At 41.1% G+C, this 22,118-nt stretch overlaps 1 long non-coding RNA gene across 1 annotated transcript in view; it reads right to left on the reverse strand.

Moving 5' to 3' along the window:
* Window positions 1-22,118, reverse strand: part of LOC128655767 (uncharacterized) — an 88,489-nt gene that overhangs the window by 9,832 nt on the left and 56,539 nt on the right. The window contains exon 2 of the long non-coding RNA XR_008401901.1: window positions 1,290-1,714. This is a non-coding gene — a long non-coding RNA (uncharacterized LOC128655767). The remainder of the gene's footprint in view (window positions 1-1,289; window positions 1,715-22,118) is intronic.

Consider the following 22,118-nt stretch of genomic DNA (forward strand, 5'->3'; position numbering starts at 1 on the left):
TACCCCTTAGAAGTCTCAAAAATAGCGCAAGTGAGAACTGAGATATGCTGTCGGCAAAGCTGTGCTAGTAAACACCTTAAGGGGTCATTAAGAGTTTATATATAGTCTGTTAGGGGACTGGAGTTGTGAAACTGGCAACAATGGAATATACCCCAAGATGTTTGTGTGATATCCTACTAATTCTATTTTAATGGGACATTGTACACTAGATTATTCTTTGCATAAATGTTTTGTAGATAATCCATTTATTATTTATATATTATAATTAATTATATATATATATATATATTTTATAAAAATGTATTGTTTTGCTTAATTTTTGAGAAAATTGTCCTGATTTTCAGACTGGTAACCAAGCCCCACAGTGCTAGATGTATACACACGTTTACAGTCATCTGCAGGCTATCTGTCTTTTCATATGCAGGTAAGGAGGCAGGGCCAGGCTGGGAAATCAGACCAGTCCTGGAAATTTGTATAGATCGGCGCAGCCCTGCCCCCCTACATCCCAACCACGCCCCCTACAGACCAGTCACGCCCCCTACAGCCCAGCCATATTGACTACTAATTTTTGGATATGCTAGCCTATTGTTTATTATACAGGTACCAATGTTAATGCCTTAGTAACCCTAACCATGACATCTCCCTATCAAAATTAAAACCACCATCCAACACACCAATCAATCATAACTGTAAACTGTAAACTATGCTTCCTATACCACAATTAACCCTAAAAGCACCAGCCCTGCCTTATACCATGAAACAACCATGGTTCTATATGCAACAGCTGGCTACACTACTGTTTTATTGTGTTTTAGCCCGAGATATATCGAAAAACACACACAAATACACTAGTACACAAGGAAAGGTGATTGCAGTGGAGTCAACTACATGTCTGAGCTAAAATCAAAATGATATAAACAAGTGGAACCCCATATAGCTGGCTGATAGCTGAATACTAATGGATGTCATTAAGGAAGAAGGAAAGGAAACTTTTTTAGTTTCTGTTTTGATTTCAAACTCAACTGCAGAGAGGTTTTTCTAAAGAATATGAAATAAAAGCCACCAGCTTTCTTTTAAAACCTTAAATATTCATGCATTTTTCCAAAAAAAATAAACATTAACATCTTCAGACCTATTGAAATGGGAAATATATTCATTGTTGCATATCCTATTTAATTAAATGATGATCCTGCATAGCATAGAGGTACTGTGTCAGATGATTAGGGTAAATGAAAGTTTTGGACCAGCGGGCTATGACAAATACTACATGATATGAATGGTCTGCTTACCCCAGAATCAGCTCTTCTTCTCTTCTCTATCTTCGTCACGGACCGGTCCTGGTGCCTGCTCCATCCCCTGTCCATGCTTCTGCAAACAGCATCTGCTGGATAGCTCCTCCCTTTTCCTCTCCAGAGTCTCCAGTCGGGTCAGTCATGTTCCTTGTGCTGAGAAGGAACGTGACCGGTCTGGAGGAGGAGCAAATAGAGCCAGCCCAGCATGCATGCCATGATTGCATGGGGTATATTGTGGTGCCACCCATGAAGCTGCGTGAAGCCTCCGCTCTATCTTGTCTATGTCTTCTGGTGGCACAATCCGGCCCTGTGCAGCTGCCGGCCCACCAGGATTTTTCCCGGTATCCTGGCGGCCTAATCCAGCCTTGGAAGGAGGGAGGTGAGTGTCTGCTCTTTTTTGTTTGCAAGTGTCCACAAGGTTTCTAAATAGGAGGCAAGAAAAAAACTGTCAGGCAAAAGAAAGTGGAGTAGCTCTCTGTAAAATCTACTAAAAAAAAAAATCCATGCAAAAAATAATTTGGGCTGAAAAGCTAGACACTCTCACACTGAGAACGAATAATAAGCTAATTCGCATATGCCTAGGAAATAGAGTGAAAAAAACTCTCTCAAAAGGGCTGGATGAGTATTAAAATGGGTTTACTAATTACACATAAATCATTAAAAGCGGCACATATAAGTTACAAGCAAATATGTATAGATCCACCGGTGGGCAAATTCCTAACATAAAATCTAATGATATGGATAAATTCCTTACATAAAATCTAATAGATTGGACAACAATCCAAAATTGGACAACAATCTAAAATAAATCATAAAATGCATTCATATATTGTTTCCAAAGACAAATGTCCACATATTCCCCAACCTCTTAAGGGGTAAGTATAAAATATTCTGTGCAGTAAGATTTTCTCCTTATTGGCTTAGATGACCAATTCTCCCATAGGGGTTAACACTCATTTTTGTTAGTAGTATCTCTGAATATGTTGTTAAATAGCAAATAAATCAATGCTTGATAATTGTCAATAATTCAGTACTTTTAAATATACACCCTCCTCCGTTCTTCACAGTTCACTTACCCGCTTCTTCCCTTCTCTGGGTTCTCTGGAATGGGGGTTGTGAGAACTGACTGGACCGGAGTGGTGCAGTGACTCAGAGTAGCGTGTGCGTTGTGTCTCCTGACAACTTTACTTTTTTTTTTCCTGGTTAGTGACACCACAGGACCATGTGATCCTTCCTCTGCCAATGGCAGTGTCTGGATTAGTTACTTGGAACACAGAGGGCTCTGTTTGAAAAAATTATCGGATCTTGAGTACCATCTTTTCTTTGGCAGAGGAAGGATCACATGGTGTAAATCAGTTCTATACCACCTCAGAATCTGATATCCCAGAGAAGGGAAGAAGCGGGTAAGTGAACTGTGAAGAACTGAGGAGGGTGTATATTTAAAAGTACTGAACAATTGACAATTATCAAGCATTGATTTATTTGCTATTTAACAACATATTCAGAGATACTACTAACAAAAAGGAGTGTTAACCTCTAAGGGGGAATTGGTCATCTAAGCCTATAAAGAGTCAATCTTACTGCACAGAATATTTTATACTTACTCCTTAAGAGGGTGGGGAATATGTGGACATTTGTCTTTGGAAATAATATTATTCAATAATATGAATGCATTTTATGATTTATTTTAGATTTTAGATTTAGATGATTTATGTGTAATTAGTAAATCTTTTTAATACTTATCCAGCTTTTTTAGAGAGTTTTTTTACATTCTATTTCCTAGGCATTTGCGAATTAGCTTATTATTCGTTCTCAGTGTGAGAGTGTCTAGCTTTTTAAGCGCAATTGATTTTTTGTCTGTTTGTTTACCCAGCCCTTTCAGTCGGTGTCCCAGACTACCTAATCAATAGTGCTAAACTGGGAACTTCTAAGTAAGTTTGTAAAAAGGTTTTATACTGGATTTTTAGATCAGTATCTGTGCATATTCTTCTTTATAGTATTGTCTGTTACATGCAATTAGATGAAAATTGGTGTATACTGTCCCTTTAACTACTAAGTTATTTAAATGCTCTGTGTTAAAATGTCAGCAAAAACAAGAAAAAACTACAGACCAATTTACTAAATGTAAAGACAGTTTTAAACAATGTATATATATATTTTTCATCCCTACAGTAAACTAAAATATTACATTTTGGCATAAAAAAATCAGATAACTGAAGTATGAAAATAAGTTGAAGTTTTTACTTTGCCGGACGGATTAAACTGAATGCCACTGATGCATACTTGTTCAGAGAGTCACATTTGCCTTTGTGCCTAGTAAATTAAATTACTGGGATGTTGCCCTTATGGGATTTTTTGGCATTACTAAGCAATGTGCCTTCTGCAAATATCTGATAAAATGGATTCAATTTTCATTTTTTCTGATTCACTGAAGCCTCAAGTGCATGAAAGAATTGATTTGAAAATAGTTCTTTATTACTCTCATCTCACCAATGTAATGTCATAGATTTCTGTCTAATACACTTTCCAGGGTCCTTTCTCTTTGTCACCAAAGGAACAAGATTAGTCTCTGTGGGTTACATGGCTTTTCATTCATACATCCACTTCCTCTGCTATGTATGTCCTTGAAGTTTGTCTTAGATAATGCTTAGTCTATTTTAAAAAATATAGGGCCAGATGTGGTGTGCTAAATAACTTAAAGTACAAATTTTGCACGTATTACAATTTAAGGTAAAATGTTAGCCTGAGTGTGAAAGTCTGATGCGCGCTAACTTCAAGGCTTCTGATTTATACATTCCGATGTTCTTCATATAGAAAGAAAATGTTCTTTTTATTTTAAAATATATATTTTTATATACAGTATATATATATATATATATATATATATATATATATATATATATATATATATATCAGAATATTTTTTTTAAATATCTATCTATGCCTATATATATATATATATATATATATAGAGAGAGAGAGAGAGAGAGAGAGAGAGAGAGAGACATAGATAGATACATATTTATATATTGTGTATACATATATATATATATATATATATATATATATATATATATATATATATATATATATATATATTTAAACATAAAAAGGACACACTAAAATAAAATTGCACTCAGATAAACACTTTTTCTTTTTTTTCTTTAATATTGATAACAAGGTTTTTAAAAGGGCTCTAATGTATGTGTGTGTGTATATATATATATATATATATATATATATATATATATATATATACTGTGTGTGTGTGTATATATATATATATATATATATATATATATATATATATATATATAATATTTATTTTTCACATAAATAATGCATTCACACCCTTGGGTGGTTTCCATTTTTTTTTTATTAAGAGCATGCATTGTTTGCTGTATTAGTGACCCAGGATGGGAGAGACCTTGATGTAGCTCCTGGGCTTGACCAATTTGGCCAGATGTGGTAACTAACTCTTCCATGTTTGCTTTTAATCTTAGCTGTGTACTTGCAAGTGAGTGTCAGACTTCCTCTGTGTGTTGTGTTACTTTGTTTTGTAATTTTCCCTATGGGCTTTGCACACAGACTTGTCTGTGGTTAACTGCCTGGGTCTCTGGGGAATGTGCAGATGCCTTTGAGTGCTAGTGAGCTCCTAGGGTTGTGCATTTTGCAGGTGCAGGGTCATAGGATGTGTACCCAGTCCAGTTTGAGTGTACAGTCGTGTTCCATGTTTTTTATGTGTCTAGGGAGATTATATAAGGCCTGTGTACCCTTGGGCTTGATTAAGAGCATACATTGTTTGTATTAGGGACCCAGAATGGGAGAGACCTTGACGTGGTTCCTGGGCTTGACCCATTTGGCCAGATGCAGTAACTAACTCTTCCATTTTTGCTTTGAATCTTAGCTGTGTACTTGCAAGTGTCAAACTACTGTTATTTTTGTTTCATCGGAAATTTTAGTTACACTACTGATCACATCTACAGTAGTTAGCCAAACACAAGAAACAAATGTGTGAACGCAGGCACCACCAGGGCTGGCTCAAGATATTGTGCTGCCTGGGTCCGAGATCAAAACAACGCCCCCCCTTCAACACACACACACACACTTCTACCTATCTAACTCCACCCATAACACTGCAATTAAATTCGAATGCCATTTGAATTAAAACTTGAATGCCACCATGACTATACTATGCACACATATATAAACTGTATATATAAACAGCAGGCAGGCCAGCACTCACGTTTAACATTTCATCCACCCAGGGTGCTTCCAAAGTATTGATATTAGTAAAGAAAAGGGATGCAGTCGCCAGGATTTTCAAAGTTACGATTTAATATAATGTTTTGGGGTGTTACCCCCTTCGCCAGGCAATACAAAATATTAAATGGTAACTTTGAAAATCCTGGCGAGTGCATCCCTTTTCTTCACTACTATATATATATATATATATAAATACTTTAATGACCCTTATCTCCATATTATCATAAATGCACAGCTTTGCAGTTTGCAGTTTGACTACCTTTTATTTGTTTCACTGTTCACATATACATTTTATGTACCTCCCTCTACCCAAACAGCATAACACTGTCACAACAGAGATCAGACATCATCCTTTACCAGTCCCTGCGCTCAGGCTGCATATTCTGTCACATTCTGGCCTGGCTGAGGAGAAACTTCAGACCAGCATTTCACATGATTCAGAGCAGCAGCAAACACTTCTAGTAGTGTTTGCTACTGATCTGAATCATGTGACATGCCGGTCCGAAGTTTCTCCTGTTATTTTGTTATATTTCATTTTTATGAGCTTGGTCATGATGTTTGTAGCACATATAGTTAGACTGAGCTGGCTGAGTGCTTTATTTTCTTTTCATTGATTCATGCCATCAGCAAATGGTAAAATCATTTCGGAAACTGCAGGTGCTGAGGGGAAAATGTACCTACCTTCCATTTCCCGGTCTTCCTATCTCCACTGGGCTAATGGGCTTGGACCTCTGTTCCCTGCACGCCCAGCCTATAGGGGAATACTTGTGCTGCCTGCTGAGCAGAAAATCTGTATGGGAAGTGACTGGGTGTCGACCCAGTGCTGCTCCTGACCCGCTGCTGTCAGTCCCATCCACTAACCCGGAGTGACCCCACAGAGATAGTCAGATCTCATAGTGTCTCATAGACAAAGGTAGGTTAGGAGCAGCTGTTTTGCTGTCAATATTAAACGGATCCCCCAGAGAACTGAGAAGACAGTCACAGGAGCAGCAGACAGGAGCGGCAGTCTGACTATAAATGTGATAGTCACTGACTGAAGTGCCGCCCCCTGTCAAGTGCCGCCTGGGTCCTTGGGACCCTGTTGGTCCCATTGTTAAGCGGGCCCTGGGCACCACCAATCACCAGCTAGCTCCCATAAGTGTAGGATATGTGCATACTCATTTTCAACAATGGATACAAAGTACATTTGAAAAAAGAGGTCATTTTAAAAGTGTCTTAAAAATGCATACTCTATCAGATTCTTGCAAGTTTAATTATGATAAGCAAAAAAGTAAACCCTTAAAGGTAGATTAAAGCAACTCTACAGAGTGTGGTTTCCCAAAACCCACACTAAAAATTATTAAGTATACAAGATTAGAGTGCGCTAGACAGCTCTACCTATAGTCTAATTACACTGTATTGGATATCAAGATAGAGTGTAAAATGATTTAAGTAAAATTCTATTACAAATAGTACAATAAAAATAAAACAAATAAAAATAATGTATAAACACTATTAAACTTTATTACACAAATAAAAACACTTATATATAAGTTGCACCTTATTTCATAAATACTGTAATCAAATTAGCAATTTTTACTCTTAACATAAAAAATCCTATTAATTGAAAAAAGCTCTCAAGGTCCAAAGATATCTCTCCAGTTCGTTTTACTCAGTATTTAATTGTATTAACTTTGTTGCAAAAGATTATACTGAGAAACATATGTGTCAAAATTGAATGTCAATAAATTGTCCTCAGTCTTAATATATCGTTTATACTAGTAGATATCTCTTCAGTGGAAAAAACACCATAAGAAATAAACTTTTAAAATGTCAGTTTCTTGCTGTGGGGTACCCCTTGTATTGACGGTTACTGTTATGTTCAAGATCAAATAGTTGTTAGCGATATATCCTCTGTTAACATATATAAATGAAGAAGTTTTTTTAGGTCTTTTAATCCCAAATGAAAAGGTGTAACATCACTCACCAGAATCCGAAAGGCTTACTATAAGGTTACCTTTCCCCGGATCAGCTTTCTCCTTGCGGCGGTGTATGGCGTTTTTGGGTCAGCTGTTACTTTGGCCGTGGCGTGTATACCCTCACGTAACCTCTTTGCCGCACCAATAGCCTTGCCAGGTTGCCGGTGTAGGTGATTTCAAAAACCTTAGTATAGTTCTTTTTCACAAAGTGCTACCAGGAGCACAAAGTATTTATTATTAAGATATCCGCTTGTTCTTTCTGTGGAATTCCGTCTCCCACATAAATTACCGTTCAACAGGAGTGAGCAGGAAAAAACTCTGTTACCGAAGCTGGCCAGCCAAACGAATCTTGTCCAGTATCATCTACGCGTTTCAGCAGAAGTGCTTTTGTCAAGATGAACTGCATCCTGTCAGGGAGTCTTTTATGCCGGAATTCTTAAAGGGAAAATTATTTCATTCTCTTTAAGGGACAACTAATTTCTTTTGATTTCAGTTTCTTACTGGTGTTTATCCTCGGTGATTATGAGCATTAAATCTTTTTGGTAGAGATATCTTAATAATAGGATATTAGTCGTAGTAAATATAGAAAATATATAAAATAAATAAAACATTTTATTATAAATAAAAATATATTATTTAATGCATGTTTGTATTTACAATTTTCATTGGTTTAATGAATACTATGGTTCAATTGTTTAGACTAAATCCAATACAAAGTGCAAATGAAAAATTTTCTAAAATACAATAATAAATTTTAACTAAAAAATAAATGACATTAGAGGTGATCCATAAAATCTAGGTTAATAAATAGTAGAATTAATAATTAATTTACGGCTAGATTTGGAGTTTGGCGGTAAATGGGTTGCTAACGCCACGCGTGTTTTATGTCTAACGCACGGCATTGTTTGACTCCGGTATTTAGAGTTCAAAAAAGACCATCTAACGATGCTCCTAACGCGTGTATGTCACACGCGGAATACTGCCCGCGTTAGACAGTCTCCCATAGAGATCAATGGAAAAGCAAAAAAATAGCTTTTTTCACCTAACACTCGATCTCGCGAGAAATACGCACAGCTCGGTCATATGACGCATACCACATCATGCACAACAATAACACGCCGCAAATGTCACAACAACAATCAATCAACAAAGCACACAAGCATTACACATTCACAAGCGGGTGGATTTTTAATAAAATTTAATACGGGGAATACGCATATACTTTAAGATGCGGAAATTCGCAAAATAACAACAAGGAATAAAAAATATATACATACACTAGAAAAATAATCGCATTCAATATCACTATATATTAGGACAAACATACATATACAACACTTCACTAATACCACACCATCGCAAATTCACATTTAAACAGAATACTATTGGACAATGTTATAGAAAACGACCACTATGACATCATCGCATTTACACATTCCACAAATACTAACTCCAAATGAGCATGCGCAAATTCACACAACTAATACACATTGCACTAATATTAATTGCTAATAAAGCACACCTGAACACAATTTACAACGGAAATTGGTACATCATTAAACATTTACACAGGGTATATAAGCACCACACAAGCATGGCTTCTTTGACTGTGTTGCTGGTGGGTCTTTGGAGATTGGAGGTTTAAGATTAGAGAGTTTGTGCATTATTGTGAGTGAGTTAGTGTTAGCGTGAGAGAGTCAGTTGTTAGTGTTATCGTGAGTGAGTTAGTGGGAGTTAGTGGGAGTGGGAGAGAGTCAGTTAGTGGGAGCGTGAGTGAGTTAGTGGTAGTGGGAGTTGTTAGTGAGAGTTAGTGCTAGGGTGAGTCAGTTAGTGGGAGCGTGAGTTAGTGGTAGTGGGAGTTAGTGAGAGTTAGTGGGAGTGTTTGTTAGTGAGAATTAGTAGAAGTGTGTTAGTGAGAATTAGTAGTAGTGTGAGTTAGCGAGCGAGTGATTTTTCTGTACACTTAACACATTTACACGCAAACACATTCAATACATACATACACTTATCAATAACACTACATACACTCCATACCCCATACCCCCTCATACTACACTCCATACCCCATTCCCTGTAGTCCCATTCCCTTTCATCCCATTTACTCTTATCCCATACCCCATACCCATCCCATACCCATCCCCTAGTTACATTTAGTTTACATATCCTCCTTTTAGTCTTCTTCTTCTTTTGGTTTATTTAAATACTCCTTACCCTCTTTGTTTTTTTAGATCCCTCTCACACTTTCAGCACTTTTTTTGTCTTTTTAGTTCTTTATTTTGACCCCCTTTCATTTCATCACACTCACTTTTTGTTTGATTATTTGGGGTTTAGTTTAGGGAAAAGATGGAGGGCAGGCAGGGGAGAGGTAGAGGGGGGAGGAGAGGGAGGGGGAGAGGAACAGGGCAGGAAGGGGGGCAGGAAGCGGGGGTGGAAGCGGTGGGTGGACCCAGCCACTTGGTTCAAGATGAACAAGTGGCTCGGCCCTGTGGCGGACAGAGTAAGGCTTCACAGTCCGGGAAACAGAGGGCATCGTCACAGAGGAAGGCCAAGGCGACTAGGGAGGCGAGGTTTTCGATGGAGGAGAAGGAGGCCCTCGTAGAGGCCTATATGGCCAGGTATAGGAGGCTGCAGCACCAGAAGACTACCCCGACTGAGAAGAGGAGGCTCTGGAATGAAATAAGGAATGCAGTCAATGCAGTGGGTGGCCGGAACAGAGATATGGACTCTATAAAACATCGCTACCGGGACTGTAAGATGGATCTCAAGAAAAAGTTAAGCCTGGAGGCCCGACATTCTGCAGGAACTGGTGGCGGCCCTGCCCTGGAAATCGAGTACTGCCGATGGGAGGAAATGTTGCGGCCCAGCATCTCCGAGGTGGAAATAGTCGGTATCGGAGGAATTGATACCGGGAACCTGCCATTCTCATCTGACGGTAAGCTCATTGAAGAATAAATTCACATACGAATGTATTTCAAGGGACACTATACGCGAACCTTTACTTTCATGATTGAGGTAGCGAATACAATTTGACAAAACATTCAAATGTACTTATATTACCTAATTTGATTCATTCTTGAGATATATTTTAATGAAGAAATAGCCATGCACACGGTGAAACAATCACAGGAGGCAGCTATATTCTGCTAACAATCAGCATCTTCCAAGCATATTTAGATATGCTTTTCAGCAAAGAATATCCAGAGAATGAAGCTAATTAGATAAGAAAAGTACATTAGAAAGTTGATTATAAATGTAAGCTTCTAAATCATGAAAGATAAAACATTGGGTTTCATGTCCCTTTAAGGATCAGATTAATGCTATAACGTTGTTTACACGCATTCAATTACTTTGCGGTTACATCAGTATCTAGGCTATAGGTTAGGTGTGCATTTAAACAGACTGAAAACAAACGCTAAAACATTCAGATTGACCAGAGATATCACAAACACGGTTTAGAAAATGTGGAAATCGTATTGATTGTTAGATTTCAAAGTTGATTAATGATTCTGCATTTGTAATTGTATCGTATGCTAAGTCATTTAAAGCTTCATTTGCAAATATGCTAATATATACATTTTTTATTTTTTAAATATACAGAGTCTGGGGAGGAGGCAGCACAACAAATACAGCCTCCTCCATCTCCCCGGGATGAGAGTGGTGGGGAGGAATTTCCACTTCGGAGGGAAGAGGCCCCCCGTGACGAAGAGGGCACGGAAGCAGATGAAGAGGCCCTGGAAGCAGAGGAGGAGGCCGCGGAACCAGAGGCCCCTCAAGGACCCGCACACCGCCGTGCACGGGCACCCCGCCGTGCACGGGTACCCCGCCAAGCACAACAAGAGGAAATAGCGGAGGTGCGGGTTCTACTGGACTACATAGACCAGATGCGTAACTCCCGGATACAAAATATCAAAGGCCGAACTCGAATTCGTGATGGACAAAACCAAATAATTGAAGGCCAAAACCAAATAATAAACATACTTAATAGAATAGAACAAGGGCAAAACAGAATCATTAATCTACACCAAGAGATGTTTAATTTTTTCCAGGAGGCGCATGCTGGTCTGCCTCCTGGTCCGCCTCCTGCTGCTGGGCCTCCTGCTGCTGGGCCTCCTGCTGCTGGGCCATCTTCTCCTGCCGGCCCATCTTCTCCTGCTGGCCCATCTTCTCCTGCCAGGCCATCTTCTCCTGCCGGGACATCTCCTCCTGCCAAGCCATCTTCTCCTCTTCAGCCATCTTCTCCTCTTCAGCCATCTTCTCCTCCTCAGCCATCTTCTCCTCCTCAGCCATCTTCTCCTCCTCACCTTGGTCGTCCCAGTACTCTTCCTTCCACTCTTCCCACAACATCTCCAAGGAGAACTCGTCAGAGTCGGCAGTTGCCCCTCCCAGAGCCTCAGCCCCGTGGGAAGAGGGGAAGGAAGAGGAAGTAAGTATTTGTTTTCATGTTTAATGTTTTTTTTATTTAATGTGTAATGGATAGGTATGTGATGATGTGGTTTTCATACACTTGTGGACCACACTCTGTATATAATCTACTTCTATGGGACCTGGTCCATGGAGGCAGATTGTTTGCAGAGTGTGGGTTATAAGTGTGTGAAAACCACATCATCACATACCTATCCTTGTTCATGATATTGATTGGTTTCTGTGATGTGATGTCCAAACTGTTTCCCGAATCGCAAACAAAATTACCATTACAATTATCCATGATGGCATATTACTGTTTGAATGCCAATAACACAGCTTAAAGGGACAGTCAGAAAATTATTGATTACAAAGAAAACACTGTATTACGCATTACCAAGTTGGAAACAACAAAACATGGAGAAATACGTGTGACTTATGTGCTTACCCTTGTATCTATGACTATGAAAAATGACCACTTATTTGTTGTTCTGACATAACAACATTTTAGATATCAATGATCAATACATGGTAAATAATATGCTGTATGAGCACAAGGTTTTACATATACAAATGCTATCCAAATGCCCTCTAGTGGTCAAATTGTATAATGATTACATGCACTCTTCAAGCTTGAAGAAATGAGCACACGAACCTCATAGGTTTAGCTCGCAAATTAAAATAAACACAGACAAATGATTAATTGGTGAGAAACATTTGATATCATTGATATTACAAAATTGACTTTTAGAATAATGCAAAACATTATTTGTTTTCTAAACTGTCCCTTTAACAAAATTACATATGCTAACATATATTTGAAGATTGTTGGTATATCTACATGTACTTGTTCAAACAATAAATTTGGAAATCAGATTTATATTGATGTGTTAAATAAAGTCTATTTTCTTAAAGAGACATTATTGTGTTAATTTATTTTTATAAAGACATTTGTTTTAACAATGAATATGGTTTAAAGTCCTTTTAGGAGTGGGGGGTGAAAATATGCTAACAATAATATATTTGGAGATTAACCAATGTGGAACTCATACATGATACAAAAATAAACATTTGCATTAAAGGGACAGTATACTATATTTTTAACAGAACTGTATGTAATAGACACTACTAGAAACAACAAGATTAACTTATACTGATATCAATATTACAAAGCTTTAAACACTTTCAAAGAAAATCGGGTTAGCTCTATTGAAAATATAGATGAACCCCCATTACAAACGTAAAACAAGACAATACACCATCATTCACAAAACAGGAGAAAGCTGGAGATCGTACTCACATGAAACTTAGAGGCTTGGCGAGGAGTCTGAAAATTACTTACATTTTATTTGAACACAAGCAAAATGAAACGTGTATTTGTTAAACAATGGACTATCTAACTAGAGAACAAATTAAAAGATTTGATTTATAATGTGAGTGTCTAATGAGCCTTTAATAAAATATACAACGAAATTACATTTAGAAGAAGTCAGAATCATATATTTAGCATATGATAAAGATAAATGCATATTGATTACTTTATTCTAAGACAATAGCGCATATTTATGAATTAGATATCTTTAACATTAAACACAACAGTCATTTTTCAGAAAAAGGAACATATTGTTGACAAACATATTAAACAACATGGACTATAGAGATTTGCATTTGCCTCGAAATATCATATGCATGAAAACATTTTGCTTTCGTTCGTTTATTCAACCAGACATCCAGCAAAAGAGAATGTGGTGGTCTTTATCAGCTACGGGTCAACAATGTAACATGATGCAAAAAATCCATATTCGCAAGGTTTTTAAAACTGGCTTCATTCACAAACGTGTTTAACGTGCACAAACAAATATTGCGGGACTACGTAATACAATCAGACGTTTTTTTTACCTTTGCATGTGACGTCTTAATTAACATGGCGCTTCCTTGATCACGTAAGAACGCCATCCAATAAAAGGCACATTCTTGATCACGTAAGAACGCAAAAAAAAAAGGCGCATCCTTGATCGCGTCAAAACGCCATCCAATAAAAGGCACATTCTTGATCACGTAAGAACGCAAACCAAAAAAAGGCGCATCCTTGATCGCGTCAAAAAGCAATCCAATAAAAGGCACATTCTTGATCACGTAAGAACGTCAGTCAATACAAGGAATCATTGGACAGCCTGGCAGGTGACGTCTTAAGCAACATGGCGCATCCGAGATCGCTGAAAAACCGCAGCCAATACAAGGACTCAGTTGACAGCTTGGCATATCAATAAGAAACGTATTTATATTTTAGTAACTAGTATGTGTGTAGATTGATATCTAGGAATGTCACGAAATCATGAATCATCTTTTCGGACTTGACTGTCCCTTTAACTATAGCTATGGTGTATATCTTTAACATTTAAAAGATACACATGAGAAATACATATGCCATTGATGTTTTAAGATATGTTTAGATTGTTTTGGAATAACAATAATGACACATGTATTGATCAAACGTGTCATTTATTCAAGTTGAAATATGGTCAGCCTACCTATAGCCATATATGGGAGGAGAAGTATTTAGTTAACATATTTGTTAAAAAATATTCATCATCTAAAATATGCGCATTACACACAGAGATTTATTTGGTTACACTTTTACAATAAGATAGAATTGAAAATGAAATACATGTGCTGTCAACATTACAATAAGAATGTTTATTAATAAGATTATATGTCCTTGTTCATGTAAAAAGGACAAAAACGCTTTAGAAATGGAAATACATTCATTAACAATTGTGCTCACCATCACTTAAAGGGACATTATTTTGTTTTTAAAAAGAGGATACACATAGACAATACTATTTCAATAAAATAAACCCTTTACAGGGATTATATCATTGTATCAATCCTCAGATCATTTGTTAAAGGTGCATCAATTCATGCAGAGTTTCTAAATACACACATGGATGTGAAAATTGAAATATACATATATACACAAATAACAATCTATATATACATATATAAAAGAATTACTATGCTAATCATAATCATGCAATGATAAAGCTTTGAGAAAAATATATAAAGACAAATAATAAAATTACATTGGAGATGTTAATCTCAAAGTCATTTACAATTGTATTACATATATGATTCTTGAAAATCCATTATTTTTGGTAGGTCCCTTTAAGGATCAACCAGATAAACTAGAGCTTCCAATCAATAAAATGAAGAATGATGACAAAGAATCGTGCAATGACATGTCTTTTATTAGTATGTAAGAAAACATCAACAATGTTTATAAATAATCTTGTAAAAATAAGGAATATTTGAGCCATATGACAAGGTAACAGAGTGCATCACAGTCCATGAAGAGAGTTGCCAAGGGCAAGCATAGCCCAATTGGAGACATATGACAAGGTAACACAGTGCATCACAGTCCATGAAGAGAGTTGCCAAGGGCCAGCATAGCCCCATTGGAGACATATGACAAGGTAACACAGTGCATCACAGTCCATGAAGAGAGTTGCCAAGGGCCAGCATAGCCCCATTGGAGACATATGACAAGGTAACACAGTGCATCACAGTCCATGAAGAGAGTTGCCAAGGGCCAGCATAGCCCCATTGGAGCCATATGACAAGGTAACAGAGTGCATCACAGTCCATGAAGAGAGTTGCCAAGGGCCAGCATAGCCCCATTGGAGACATATGTCAAGGTAACAGAGTGCATCACAACCCATGAAGAGAGTTGCCAAGGGCCAGCATAGCCCCATTGGAGACATATGACAAGGTAACAGAGTGCATCACAGTCCATGAAGAGAGTTGCCAAGGGCCAGCATAGCCCCATTGGAGACATATGACAAGGTAGCACAGTGCATCACAGTCCATGAAGAGAGTTGCCAAGGGCCAGCATAGCCCCATTTGAGACATATGACAAGGTAACACAGTGCATCACAGTCCATGAAGAGAGTTGCCAAGGGCCAGCATAGCCCCATTGGAGACATATGACAAGGTAACACAGTGCATCACAGTCCATGAAGAGAGTTGCCAAGGGCCAACATAGCCTCATTGGAGACATATGACAAGGTAACACAGTGCATCACAATCCATGAAGAGAGTTGCCAAGGGCCAGCATAGCCCCATTGGAGCCATATGACAAGGTAACAGAGTGCATCACAGTCCATGAAGAGAGTTGCCAAGGGCCAGCATAGCCCCATTGGAGACATATGACAAGGTAACAGAGTGCATCACAGTCCATGAAGAGAGTTGCCAAGGGCCAGCATAGCCCCATTGGAGACATATGACAAGGTAACAGAGTGCATCACAGTCCATGAAGAGAGTTGCCAAGGGCCAGCATAGCCCCATTGGAGACATATGACAAGGTAACAGAGTGCATCACAGTCCATGAAGAGAGTTGCCAAGGGCCAGCATAGCCCCATTGGAGACATATGACAAGGTAACAGAGTGCATCACAGTCCATGAAGAGAGTTGCCAAGGGCCAGCATAGCCCCATTGGAGACATATGACAAGGTAACACAGTGCATCACAGTCCATGAAGAGAGTTGCCAAGGGCCAGCATAGCCCCATTGGAGACATATGACAAGGTAACACAGTGCATCACAGTCCATGAAGAGAGTTGCCAAGGGCCAGCATAGCCCCATTGGAGCCATATGACAAGGTAACAGAGTGCATCACAGTCCATGAAGAGAGTTGCCAAGGGCCAGCATAGCCCCATTGGAGACATATGTCAAGGTAACAGAGTGCATCACAACCCATGAAGAGAGTTGCCAAGGGCCAGCATAGCCCCATTGGAGACATATGACAAGGTAACAGAGTGCATCACAGTCCATGAAGAGAGTTGCCAAGGGCCAGCATAGCCCCATTGGAGACATATGACAAGGTAACAGAGTGCATCACAGTCCATGAAGAGAGTTGCCAAGGGCCAGCATAGCCCCATTGGAGACATATGACAAGGTAACAGAGTGCATCACAGTCCATGAAGAGAGTTGCCAAGGGCCAGCATAGCCCCATTGGAGACATATGACAAGGTAGCACAGTGCATCACAGTCCATGAAGAGAGTTGCCAAGGGCCAGCATAGCCCCATTGGAGACATATGACAAGGTAACACAGTGTATCACAGTCCATGAAGAGAGTTGCCAAGGGCCAGCATAGCCCCATTGGAGAGATATGACAAGGTAACACAGTGCATCACAGTCCATGAAGAGAGTTGCCAAGGGCCAGCATAGCCCCATTGGAGACATATGACAAGGTAACACAGTGCATCACAGTCCATGAAGAGAGTTGCCAAGGGCTAGCATAGCCCCATTGGAGACATATGACAAGGTAACACAGTGCATCACAGTCCATTAAGAGAGTTGCTAAGGGCCAGCATAGCCCCATTGGAGACATATGACAAGGTAACACAGTGCATCACAGTCTATGAAGAGAGTTGCCAAGGGCCAGCATAGCCCCATTGGAGACATATGACAAGGTAACACAGTGCATCACAGTCCATAAAGAGAGTTGCCAAGGGCCAGCATAGCCCCATTGGAGACATATGACAAGGTAACACAGTGCATCACAGTCCATGAAGAGAGTTGCCAAGGGCCAGCATAGCCCCATTGGAGACATATGACAAGGTAACACAGTGCATCACAGTCCATGAAGAGAGTTGCCAAGGGCCAGCATAGCCCCATTGGAGACATATGACAAGGTAACACAGTGCATCACAGTCCATGAAGAGAGTTGCCAAGGGCCAGCATAGCCCCATTGGAGCCATATGACAAGGTAACACAGTGCATCACAGTCCATGAAGAGAGTTGCCAAGGGCCAGCATAGCCCCATTGGAGCCATATGACAAGGTAACACAGTGCATCACAGTCCATGAAGAGAGTTGCCAAGGGCCAGCATAGCCCCATTGGAGACATATGACAAGGTAACACAGTGCATCACAGTCCATGAAGAGAGTTGCCAAAGGCCAGCATAGCCCCATTGGAGACATATGACAAGGTAACACAGTGCATCACAGTCCATGAAGAGAGTTGCCAAGGGCCAGCATAGCCCCATTGGAGACATATGACAAGGTAAAACAGTGCATCACAGTCCATGAAGAGAGTTGCCATGGGCCAGCATAGCCCCATTGGAGACATATGACAAGGTAACACAGTGCATCACAGTCCATGAAGAGAGTTGCCAAGGGCCAGCATAGCCCCATTGGAGACATATGACAAGGTAACACAGTGCATCACAGTCCATGAAGAGAGTTGCCAAGGGCCAGCGTAGCCCCATTGGAGCCATATGACAAGGTAACACAGTGCATCACAGTCCATGAAGAGAGTTGCCAAGGGCCAGCATAGCCCCATTGGAGACATATGACAACGTAGCGCAGTGCATCACAGTCCATGAAGAGAGTTGCCAAGGGCCAGCATAGCCCCATTGGAGACATATGACAAGGTAACACAGTGCATCACAGTCCATGAAGAGAGTTGCCAAGGGCCAGCATAGCCCCATTGGAGCCATATGACAAGGTAACACAGTGCATCACAGTCCATGAAGAGAGTTGCCAAGGGCCAGCATAGCCCCATTGGAGACATATGACAAGGTAACACAGTGCATCACAGTCCATTAAGAGAGTTGCCAAGGGCCAGCATAGCCCCATTGGAGACATATGACAAGGTAACAGAGTGCATCACAGTCCATGAAGAGAGTTGCCAAGGGCCAGCATAGCCCCATTGGAGACATATGACAAGGTAACAGAGTGCATCACAGTCCATGAAGAGAGTTGCCAAGGGCCAGCATAGCCCCATTGGAGACATATGACAAGGTAACAGAGTGCATCACAGTCCATGAAGAGAGTTGTCAAGGGCCAGCATAGCCCCATTGGAGACATATGACAAGGTAACACAGTGCATCACAGTCCATGAAAAGAGTTGCCAAGGGCCAGCATAGCCCCATTGGAGACATATGACAAGGTAACACAGTGCATCACAGTCCATGAAGAGAGTTGCCAAGGGCCAGCATAGCCCCATTGGAGACATATGACAAGGTAACACAGTGCATCACAGTCCATGAAGAGAGTTGCCAAGGGCCAGCATAGCCCCATTGGAGCCATATGACAAGGTAACAGAGTGCATCACAGTCCATGAAGAGAGTTGCCAAGGGCCAGCATAGCCCCATTGGAGACATATGACAAGGTAACACAGTGCATCACAGTCCATGAAGAGAGTTGCCAAGGGCCAGCATAGCCCCATTGGAAACATATGACAAGGTAACACAGTGCATCACAGTCCATGAAGAGAGTTGCCAAGGGCCAGCATAGCCCCATTGGAGACATATGACAAGGTAACACAGTGCATCACAGTCCATGAAGAGAGTTGCCAAGGGCCAGCATAGCCCCATTGGAGACATATGACAAGGTAACACAGTGCATCACAGTCCATGAAGAGAGTTGCCAAGGGCCAGCATAGCCCCATTGGAGACATATGACAAGGTAACACAGTGCATCACAGAGTGCATCACAGTCCATGAAGAGAGTTGCCAAGGGCCAGCATAGCCCCATTGGAGACATATGACAAGGTAACACAGTGCATCACAGTCCATGAAGAGAGTTGCCAAGGGCCAGCATAGCCCCATTGGAGACATATGACAAGGTAACACAGTGCATCACAGTCCATGAAGAGAGTTGCCAAGGGCCAGCATAGCCCCATTGGAGACATATGACAAGGTAACAGAGTGCATCACAGTCCATGAAGAGAGTTGCCAAGGGCCAGCATAGCCCCATTGGAGACATATGACAAGGTAACAGAGTGCATCACAGTCCATGAAGAGAGTTGCCAAGGGCCAGCATAGCCCCATTGGAGACATATGACAAGGTAACACAGTGCATCACAGTCCATGAAGAGAGTTGCCAAGGGCCAGCATAGCCCCATTGGAGACATATGACAAGGTAACACAGTGCATCACAGTCCATGAAGAGAGTTGCCAAGGGCCAGCATAGCCCCATTGGAGACATATGACAAGGTAACACAGTGCATCACAGTCCATGAAGAGAGTTGCCAAGGGCCAGCATAGCCCCATTGGAGACATATGACAAGGTAACACAGTGCATCACAGTCCATGAAGAGAGTTGCCAAGGGCCAGCATAGCCCCATTGGAGACATATGACAAGGTAACACAGTGCATCACAGTCCATGAAGAGAGTTGCCAAGGGCCAGCATAGCCCCATTGGAGCCATATGACAAGGTAACACAGTGCATCACAGTCCATGAAGAGAGTTGCCAAGGGCCAGCATAGCCCCATTGGAGACATATGACAAGGTAACACAGTGCATCACAGTCCATGAAGAGAGTTGCCAAAGGCCAGCATAGCCCCATTGGAGACATATGACAAGGTAACACAGTGCATCACAGTCCATGAAGAGAGTTGCCAAGGGCCAGCATAGCCCCATTGGAGACATATGACAAGGTAACACAGTGCATCACAGTCCATGAAGAGAGTTGCCAAGGGCCTGCATAGCCCCATTGGAGACATATGACAAGGTAACACAGTGCATCACAGTCCATGAAGAGAGTTGCCAAGGGCCAGCATAGCCCCATTGGAGACATATGACAAGGTAACACAGTGCATCACAGTCCATGAAGAGAGTTGCCAAGGGCCAGCATAGCCCCATTGGAGACATATGACAAGGTAACACAGTGCATCACAGTCCATGAAGAGAGTTGCCAAGGGCCAGCATAGCCCCATTGGAGACATATGACAACGTAGCACAGTGCATCACAGTCCATGAAGAGAGTTGCCAAGGGCCAGCATAGCCCCATTGGAGACATATGACAAGGTAACACAGTGCATCACAGTCCATGAAGAGAGTTGCCAAGGGCCAGCATAGCCCCATTGGAGACATATGACAAGGTAACACAGTGCATCACAGTCCATGAAGAGAGTTGCCAAGGGCCAGCATAGCCCCATTGGAGACATATGACAAGGTAACACAGTGCATCACAGTCCATGAAGAGAGTTGCGAAGGGCCAGCATAGCCCCATTGGAGACATATGACAAGGTAACACAGTGCATCACAGTCCATGAAGAGAGTTGCCAAGGGCCAGCATAGCCCCATTGGAGACATATGACAAGGTAACAGAGTGCATCACAGTCCATGAAGAGAGTTGCCAAGGGCCAGCATAGCCCCATTGGAGCCATATGACAAGGTAACACAGTGCATCACAGTCCATGAAGAGAGTTGCCAAGGGCCAGCATAGCCCCATTGGAGACATATGACAACGTAGCGCAGTGCATCACAGTCCATGAAGAGAGTTGCCAAGGGCCAGCATAGCCCCATTGGAGACATATGACAAGGTAACACAGTGCATCACAGTCCATGAAGAGAGTTGCCAAGGGCCAGCATAGCCCCATTGGAGCCATATGACAAGGTAACACAGTGCATCACAGTCCATGAAGAGAGTTGCCAAGGGCCAGCATAGCCCCATTGGAGACATATGACAAGGTAACACAGTGCATCACAGTCCATTAAGAGAGTTGCCAAGGGCCAGCATAGCCCCATTGGAGACATATGACAAGGTAACAGAGTGCATCACAGTCCATGAAGAGAGTTGCCAAGGGCCAGCATAGCCCCATTGGAGACATATGACAAGGTAACAGAGTGCATCACAGTCCATGAAGAGAGTTGCCAAGGGCCAGCATAGCCCCATTGGAGACATATGACAAGGTAACAGAGTGCATCACAGTCCATGAAGAGAGTTGTCAAGGGCCAGCATAGCCCCATTGGAGACATATGACAAGGTAACACAGTGCATCACAGTCCATGAAAAGAGTTGCCAAGGGCCAGCATAGCCCCATTGGAGACATATGACAAGGTAACACAGTGCATCACAGTCCATGAAGAGAGTTGCCAAGGGCCAGCATAGCCCCATTGGAGCCATATGACAAGGTAACAGAGTGCATCACAGTCCATGAAGAGAGTTGCCAAGGGCCAGCATAGCCCCATTGGAGACATATGACAAGGTAACACAGTGCATCACAGTCCATGAAGAGAGTTGCCAAGGGCCAGCATAGCCCCATTGGAAACATATGACAAGGTAACACAGTGCATCACAGTCCATGAAGAGAGTTGCCAAGGGCCAGCATAGCCCCATTGGAGACATATGACAAGGTAACACAGTGCATCACAGTCCATGAAGAGAGTTGCCAAGGGCCAGCATAGCCCCA

Source organism: Bombina bombina, chromosome 4, assembly GCF_027579735.1.
Source record: "Bombina bombina isolate aBomBom1 chromosome 4, aBomBom1.pri, whole genome shotgun sequence".
NCBI classification, from domain to species: domain Eukaryota; kingdom Metazoa; phylum Chordata; class Amphibia; order Anura; family Bombinatoridae; genus Bombina; species Bombina bombina.